The sequence below is a fragment of the Mauremys mutica genome, chromosome 2 (genome assembly GCF_020497125.1).
Source record: "Mauremys mutica isolate MM-2020 ecotype Southern chromosome 2, ASM2049712v1, whole genome shotgun sequence".
Lineage (NCBI taxonomy): Eukaryota > Metazoa > Chordata > Testudines > Geoemydidae > Mauremys > Mauremys mutica.
Genome location: NC_059073.1, coordinates 27552636 through 27559336, shown reverse-complemented (window position 1 = coordinate 27559336; position 6701 = coordinate 27552636). Strand labels below are relative to the sequence as shown.

Sequence of the window (6701 nt, the reverse complement as noted above, 5' to 3'; positions counted from 1 at the left end):
TAAATATATGCACCCCAATCTGAGGCTGTTCATTAATAAAGATAAACAGAGAATGCTACAATTAGTGTGTATCTGCTGCTACCTCACCCTGTCTCTTCATGCTTTCTTTATATAACTCTACCTGCTTCTACACTGTATTAAGGCAAATTGCTGGTAGTTCGTTAAATGAGAGGGTGGGGGAGGAGGTGGGAAAGGTGGCAAGATAAAGCATATTCTCAGAGAAGGAAGAAGGCTAATTTGGTTTTATGGATTAGGGGAGCTGTGGAAGCAGAGAAAAGGATAAAGGGAATTTGAATGCAGATATCTTAACTTTTAGGAATAAAGTAAGAATCAGGTTAATACTAGCTCTAATAACGCAAAATTTCAGGCACTGTTTTTCGACCTTGTGTTAGATAAGAATGGAAAACAGACTGTAGCAGGAACTGCTAAGAAAAGTAAGATATCAGAAGGAATATGTATAAACAAGATGCAGTTGTTGATCATTATTGTCTGTAACAAAAGGTATAAATGTTTGCCCTAATTGTTTATCTAACGGAGACCTGCCTGGGACAGGGGAATCCCTGTCCGGGTGTACTCTCCCCTTGCAAGTGTCAGGAAAATAAACTGTCTCTGACTTGTTGCAACCAACCCGAGAGTGAAGACTCTGTTTTCTTCCACAAAACCTATACTGGATAAATAAACTTCCAGGAGTAGAATGTGCTTGTCAGTATTGTTTTATTATTCCAACTGAAAGTGAATGATAGAAAATATGACCAGACTTATCTTATAGCAGCAGAAAAATATATAGATGCAAAAACTGACTGGCATACTGAGCAGCCTCTGATGCTTTACTGTGTAGCTGGCTTGAACAGTTGAGTGGGGTGAGCTGGGGGAAGCAACTCAAACTTCCAAAGAAGCAGGGACAGGACATCAGCCTTGCAGGGAAGGGATGGGTGTGGCAGTGACATCACAAAGGCTCATTGCAGGACCTCAGCCTATTCGTCAAAGGTGGTTGGGAGGCAGTGATCTCACAGAGAAACCCTGACATCAGTTAGGGAGGACAGATGTGCAGGGCAGGGGCAACCTCAGAGACCCCTGTGGCTTTTCTGAAGCAAGTATCCTTCTCATGGTCTCTCCTTGAGGACTGAGCGAGAATTAGGATTCATGTACGTGAGTATGATGAGGAACCTCATTGGGGTTTTCTCCTTTCCTACTACTGATTTTGTAGTCCCTGTTTAGAAGATAAGAGCCTCAGAGAGGTCCAGAAACTGTTCAGTCTGATCCACCAGGTGCCAGCTGAATTCTAGTCATAGAAATTAAGGTGGCAGAATTTTATTTCCTACCTAGGACTATGTACCTTAGAATCACTGGGGACATTGAAGTTTCTCCTTTTCCCTCTTTCCCTCCTTCCTTTCTCTTCTTATCTTGCTTCTTTTTTCCCTTTCCCTGCTTCCCTCCCTCCACCAAGAGGTTTGTGTTGGGGGGTGAGAACTTCTCTCATTGTGGGAGGCCCTCACAAAGAGGTGGGGCTGCAATACTGCTCTGAGAGTGACCCCCTCCAGTGGTGACCTGGGCCATCCTTTGGGACCCCTCAGCCTCCCACCTCTAAGAGGCTCAATGCTGATTGGCCGAGCAGCAAGCTATTGACAGGAGGACTCAGGTCATTTTGGTCTCTTTTAAGACCAAGCAAATAAGTCATAGCCAATCATGTATTTGATTAATCTTGCTGCTTCTCTCCAATAATTGTATCTGTGCAGTTCATGATTCTCTCTAATGTTCTTGTTTTTCTAAAATACTTGCTGAATAATGACTATGAACAGCTGTTGGTCTGTACCTCATTTGAGAGCACTTTATTCTGATCAGTCAGTGTATCCAAAGGGGCTTGCCAGGGGCAGGACATCAGCCTTGCAGGGGAGTGGTGGGTGTGGCAGTGACATCACAGAGACCCTGATATAAACCAGACAGGACAGAGGTGCAGGGCAGGGGCAACCTCAGGGACCCCCATGGCTTTGTTGCAGCAAGTCTCCTCCTCAAGGTCCCTCCCTAAGGCCCGAGAAAATTAGGATGCATGTACATGAGCATGAACCTCTTCAGAGTTTTCTCCTTTCCTACTACTGATTTTGCTAGAAATTGAATGTCCCAGTTTAGAAGGTAAGAGCCTCTAAAGGTTTGGAGCCTGTTTAGTCTGATCCACCTGGTGCTGGCTGAATTCTAGGCACAGAAAACACTGGGTTAAGATGGTAGAATTTGATTTCCTACATTGGGGTTTGTACTTTTTGGTTTCCCTTTTCCTCTTTCCCTCCTTCCTTTCTCTTCTTCTCTTGCTTCTTTCCCTGCTTCCCTCCCTCCACCATAGAGGTGTGTGTGTTGGGGGGGAGGGGTTGATTGCAGGACACCCTCACAAAGAGGTGGGGCTGGAATAGTGCTCTGAGAGTGATCCCCTCCGATGGTGACCTAGGCCATCCTTTGGGACATCTGGTGATACCCCTCAACCTCGCACCTCTCAGAGTGTCAATGCTGATTGGCCAGGCAGGAGGCTATTGACAGGGAGGAGATGTTTCCCCAGTTTCCCTAACTCTGACCCATGGTTCTCCCTTCCTTGGCAGGTTCTGCACAAGCTCTTGGCAGACCTCCTGGATGCCATGCTGGGGAACACTCTGGTAGAGTCCCCAGACACAGATAGGCTCCAGAACATCTTGGAGGTGAGCACAATAAGGAAGGGTAGGGGGCAATTTTACCTTAGCACTGGGGAGGACTAGAAAGAAGAGACTGGACGATCCATTTTCCAATCTGTCCTCCTACCCTGCACCTCAGTGGGCCATCCTTGGTCAGGGCAGTCAGTGCAATGCTGTGTTGAGCCTTTCCTCCTTCAGGGACAGAGGAAGGAGCTGGGACTTCAAGCCAGGACTCTGCCTGGTTCTGTTGAGCTGTAACCGTCCAAAGGGCTCTGTGATGACTTGGGGAGTGAATGCCTCAAGCTCCTCCCCCCCGCCACATTAGATCCAGGAGATGGTCCTCAGGGAAGAGTCATGGCTCCTTCCTAGAGAACCAGGAGGATCCTCAAGGAATCAGCCCTTCTCCCCTATGGGCACTGAAATTCTAGGTGGGGATCGTCCTCATAGTCATTCCCTTCATCCAACCAGGATTTTAGCGCCTGGGAGCAGCAAGGCGTCTGTCTCCATCCTAACAAGGCGTTCACGAATCAGGAGTTCAGAGAGGTTGGGACCAGCCCCGACACCAAACATTGTCCCAGTCTAGAGAGACAAAGACAACTAGTAACCTGCAGGATACACACATGGTCCTGGGTGCAACAATCACCTTTTAAAGCTCCATGATCAATTAATCAGATATTCCACCCTGAGCATATCTCTCAGCACCCTGGGGGTGGGAAGGGATTCATTTACACAGCATGTGAACTTGCCATTGATCTTGACCTGCTTCCTTCCCCCACAGCATGTCAACTTCTGGATCAGGTCCAGAGTGTCCCAGGAGAGAGCCAGGGCCATAAGGAGCAGCACAGCCCTGCACTGATTTACCATCACCCTCCCTGAAATTGATGTAAGTGACCTCTGACCCCAGTTTCCTGACTCCAGGCTTAGGTGGGCTGACTTCTACAGGCTGTAAGATCTGCTACTGCAGGGGCGGTAGGTTGGGAGAGTTCCCCTAGAGGACACAGAATCAGAACAGGGAATGAGATAGGCTTCAGTTAAGTTCTTCTTTTCCTGGTTCAGTGGTGACTCTGGGCCTTTAAGGGGACCATGGTCCATTCCTTGCTCCAGCCAGCTTTGTGCCTGGCCTTGGATCCTTTCTTGTCATCCTGGATCAGCTGGGGATGCTCCTTTCCCCCAGTGTCTCCTGCAGAGGGATTCGGGGGAGGAGAGACTCCTGGCCCAGGGGAGACTGGGAGCTGATGGTAAAATGCTGATGGAGCCCCCTCTCCTCTCCCTTCCACTAGAACTCAGCACAGTTCCACAAGATGGGGAACCTCGTGGCTCAGCTGGGTCTGTACATCAGTGACCCAGCTAAGGACATCAGCCAGCACATCTGTACGTCAGCCAGCAGGCCAGGGAGGGTATTTACTGGCTGTACCAACTGCTGCTGCACCAGAGAGGTAAGGAAACCTAGCTGAGAAATGGGACCCAATAGAAGAGTGACACTGACAAGCTGGGCAATGAGACCCATGAAGAAATGAGCCTCCTCCCATCACAGACTGATCCCAATTGTGTAATTGGATGCCCTGCCCAAATCTGCCAGCTCTTCTGAGATTGACCAAAGCTGGATAAGTCTGCCTCTCTCCTTCTCCTCCTACTCAATTTAGGATCAAACTTTCTCCCCAGGCACCCAGGATACTCCACCCACTGGAGGGAGCCCTGCTATTCTGTTGGACCAGAGGTTCAGTGAGGGTTCCTCCCACTGTGTAGCCACCACTGGGAATGGAACAATGCAGGCACTGAAACCAGAAAGAGAAATTTGACAAAGAGAAGCTGCCAAGGAACAGCTGTCATGGGAAAACTGAAGGAATAGAGGCAGGAGCTCACTGTTCAATGTGGCAGGGGTTGGCACTGGAGGTCACTAGAGAGGAAGACAAGAGTCCATCCCAGGGTTCCAGTTACCATTAATCCCCCCTGATTCCTGGGGGCACCCAAGTCTCTGACAAGTTCTTGTTCTCTTGAGGCAGGAGGACGTCACAGCCAAGATGATGTGCCAGCTCCACACCATCCATTCCTTTTGCCAAGCCCCTGAGGCACTGCATCTCTTAGGACACCTGTGATGGGTTGTATAACCCCACACTGGGCCAGGAGGAGTTAGAGAGCAGTCCTGGGCCGCTGTGATCCCACCCCACTCCACCTGCAAGAACCTGCTCAAGATGGAAGAGAAGTTTAAAAAGGAGCCTGTCATGGGATGTATGTACCCCTGCACTAGCCCAGCAACCAGTGGGTTAACACAGCCACTGCCAGCCACTGCTGACTGACAAGCTAACAGCAGCTGGAAGGATAAAAGGGCTGGGAGCAGAAGGGCAGGGCAGCTAAAGAGGAGTGAGGAGGCAGGACAAAGGAACGCCTGTCAGCAGACTGCTAGAGAGCCGCCCAGGGATATCACCCCAGAAAGAGGTGAACAGGCCAACAGACTGAAAAGCCTACAGAGGCCTGAAGGAAGGTAGGAAGCAGTTCAGGGCACAGTCAGAGTCAGTAAGCCCTGACTCTCCTTCTCTAGCTTGAAGGCCCTGAGCTGGAACCAGGTGGGTGTGGGGGCAGGCCTGGGTTCCCCTAAATCCTCCTGATGCACCTGGGAACAGAGAGGACATTGTTTGCACTGACGCCCCACCTCACAGAGCCAGACAGCTCAGAACGGGGAGAAACAGTAGAGAACAAGAGAGTTACCTCAGAAGATCCTGAATAAGGGTGCGGCAGGTGTCTGGAGAGATTCTGCTAGCAGCAGCTACCCCAGGCCTGAGAGGAGGGGCTAGCCTGTCCCTAAGACTACAGAACCCTTTGATCTAACTTCTGGAGGGTCATTTGACTGCCCAGTGGAGAGGGAAGGCCTGGGCTTCTGTACTAACGACGCATTTCATGGAGGGGACATAGACTCTTTTTCCCCTCTCAAAGAGGAGGAGAGGGTAGAAACATTATAAGCCCTGAGCCAAAGGTGTGCCACTCACAGGCGACCAGAAGTGGGTTGAAGACCCTTTCTTTTGTGGGGACGTTGGACTGTATACATTTTGTTGGACTCTGTTAACCTGGAACTCAACTGGTGAACAGGCTAGAGGGCCAAGGCCTCAGATCCTCATCACTAGGGCCCTACCAAATTCACGGTCCATTTTGGTCAATTTCACAGTCATAGGAATTTAAAAATCATAATTTTCATGATTTCAGCTATTTAAATCTGAAATTTCACACTGTTGTAATTCTATGGGTCCTGACCCACAAAGGAGTTGGGAGGGTAGGGGGTGTTGCGGTACTGCTCCCCTTACTTCTGCACTGCTGCTGGCAGCAGCGCTGCCTTCAGAGCTGGACAGCTGAAAAGCAGCAGCTGCTGGCCAGGATCCCAGCTCTGAAGGCAGATCCGCCTCCAGCAGCAGTGCAGAAATAAAGATGGCATGGTATGATATTACCACCCTTACTTCTGCGCTGCAGCCTGCACAGCTGGACCCTCCGTAAGCAGCTGCCACTCTCCAGCCACCCAGCTCTGAAGACAACTGCACAGAAGTAAGGGTGGCATGGTATGGTATTGCCACTTACTTCTACACTGCTGCTGGCAGGGTGCTTCCTTCAGAGCTGGGTGCCAAGCCAGCAGCCACCACTCTCTGATCCGCCCAGCTCTGAAGGCAGCGCAGAAATAAGAGTGGCAATACTGTGACCCCTCTAAAATAACCTTGCAACCTCCCTGCAACTCCCTTTTGGGTCAGGACCCCAAATTTGAGAAACGCTGGTCTCCCCCATGAAATCTGTATAGCATAGGGTAAAAGCACACAAAAGACCAGATTTAATTGGGGGAGACCAGATTTCACAGTCTGTGATGCATTTTTCATGGCTGTGAATTTGGTAGGGCCTTACCCATCACTGAGCCCGGTTGATCCCATGCCTTCTGTTATCCTCATTTGAGCTACTATATGGGAGGCAGCCCCACAGGATCCTAGATCTCCTCCACAAGACATGGGAGAAGCCAGATCCAGGAACAACTAATGTGGTACAATACATGTTCTGTTTGAGGGAAAACTTGGA

The 6701-nt window shown here is 49.8% G+C and overlaps 1 long non-coding RNA gene across 3 annotated transcripts; it reads left to right on the top strand.

Annotated features, from left to right (window-relative positions):
* The first annotated feature begins 1036 nt into the window (after positions 1-1036).
* On the top strand, positions 1037-6263 carry LOC123362900. 3 transcript variants are annotated; one of them, XR_006576633.1, is made up of 5 exons: positions 1037-1145; positions 2586-2681; positions 3433-3537; positions 3935-4090; positions 4658-6263. It is a non-coding gene; the product is annotated as an uncharacterized LOC123362900 (long non-coding RNA). The 3 variants fall into 3 exon arrangements; XR_006576634.1 differs by lacking the exon at positions 1037-1145 and adding an exon at positions 1976-2130; XR_006576635.1 differs by lacking the exon at positions 2586-2681 and having other exon boundaries at positions 1038-1145.
* Positions 6264-6701: the final 438 nt, after the last annotated feature.